Raw genomic sequence first — 1,799 nt, 5'->3', positions numbered from 1 at the left:
CCCTCCCCTCTCCTCCCCTCCACTTTCCCTACCGTCTCCCGGTCATTTTCACGCCCGGCGTTTTCCCGCCAGTCTTACTCTAGGAAAAATGTAGGCTGCAAGTTTCGTAGATGACTCCTTTATTCAGATTCTTTGAGGGTTGCAGTGTCTTTAGTGCGGGCAAGGGCCAAGGCGAGATGGAGGAGACATTAGACTGAGGTTGAGATTGGCCGGAGGGCGGAGGGATACCAGGCCCTCCGCGGAGGGCACGCCGGGTACGACCACCACGAAAATCTCATGTCCTGAGGCGGCTGCTGTCGACAGCAAGCCGGAGAGGGGTGACTCCTGTCCGCAACCCAAGCGCGCACACGCGCCCCTCACCGGCCGGGTCGGGCCACGTTTCGCGGAATGAGGAGACAATAGTTTTTAGCAGATGATACCTTAAATACTTTCACTAAATATAAAGAATACATAAGTAACTTTAAGGTGTCAGCTAGCTTTAACTCTCGATAATCAGGAAAGACAACTAAGAGCAAAACCAGAATTATCTTTTTGAGCGCTGCGGAATGGTGTCCGGGTGAGTGTCGCGCTAACAATACTGCGCGGGATGGGCCCCTTCCCTGCCCAACAATACAACTAGGCCGCCAGCCGCCCTGCCCTTCCCAAATGTCCTCCTGTACGCCACTAGGCCGCAGAATTGCAAGATTGCAAGCAACCAAACAAATAGCAGCTGATGAGAGAAAATAGGAACATAGCCCTATTCATAAATTTGTATCATCTGCTTTCAAGATCGATTCTTGATTGAGATTTTTTTTTTCCGTTGCGGTTCATAAAATCAGAATCGCATTATTTCCCTTTCACCCTGCGGTTGGCGTACCGAGCGAGCAACGCCCTCGTCCCGCGTCATAGCCGAACAGCGGCACCTGTCAGTATCAGGCGCCACCGCCAGGGTTAGTAGCGGTCGCCAACGGCTCCGCCAACGGGCTGCCCTCACCTCATCGATGGGGCGATACTCTGCGCTGCTCGACGGGGGTAACGTCGCGTCACACGCTTGGTTTATAGCATATTTTTTTATGCACTTTATTTTCATGATTGTATACACTCCCAACACGCTTGTTTTGAGTTAGATGCTCGCCCCCACAAGGCGAACATGCACTCAAGAAAATCAAATACGTGGAAAATGTATACTAAAATCAAGGGTAGGTGTTTTATGTGGTGCAGCAGTTTCACATCCGTCACTAGCTAAATGACGCACGGTGTCGATGTAGGCTCACTCAGACTGCGGGGCTCCGAGGCTCGCTGCGAGGCTCACCGCGAGGCTCACCGCGAGGCTCACCCGAGGGCTCACCGCGCGGCTCACGCCCAGAGGCCCGCTCGCCTGTAGGGCCCTCGGCAGCCCACGCACCGCACGCTCACGCCACAACGCGACACGCCCAGAGCGACGACGCGCTCCAATTCCGCAGAGAGGTTGGCCCACATGAAAGAACGAATGGCAAGCAGGAATTCGTTGCGCTCGCGTCGTTGGAGAGTCCACGTCGGAGGCGTAGGGTGCGGGAGTGCGAGGGCCAGGAGCAGGAGCGGGCACCAAGCCATCAAAGCGGAATTATTTTGGTGCTCGTGCGCCCCTTTCAGGAAACTTTCCGCCTCCTCTCTGGAAGACAACAACGCAAGTCAACAGTGTACGATTCCAGTCCCAGTGCCCTTGTTCCCACGACAGAGAAGAGGGTGCCTGAGAAAGATGGGGGTGAGAAGGGGGATTTAGATTTAGAGAGAGAGAGAGAGAGAGAGAGAGAGAGAGAGAGAGAGAGAGAGAGAGAGAG

The sequence above is a fragment of the Frankliniella occidentalis genome, unplaced genomic scaffold (genome assembly GCF_000697945.3).
Source record: "Frankliniella occidentalis isolate FOCC.00 unplaced genomic scaffold, Focc_3.1 Scaffold166, whole genome shotgun sequence".
Classification (NCBI taxonomy): domain Eukaryota; kingdom Metazoa; phylum Arthropoda; class Insecta; order Thysanoptera; family Thripidae; genus Frankliniella; species Frankliniella occidentalis.
Note: the sequence above shows the minus strand (reverse complement) of the source record.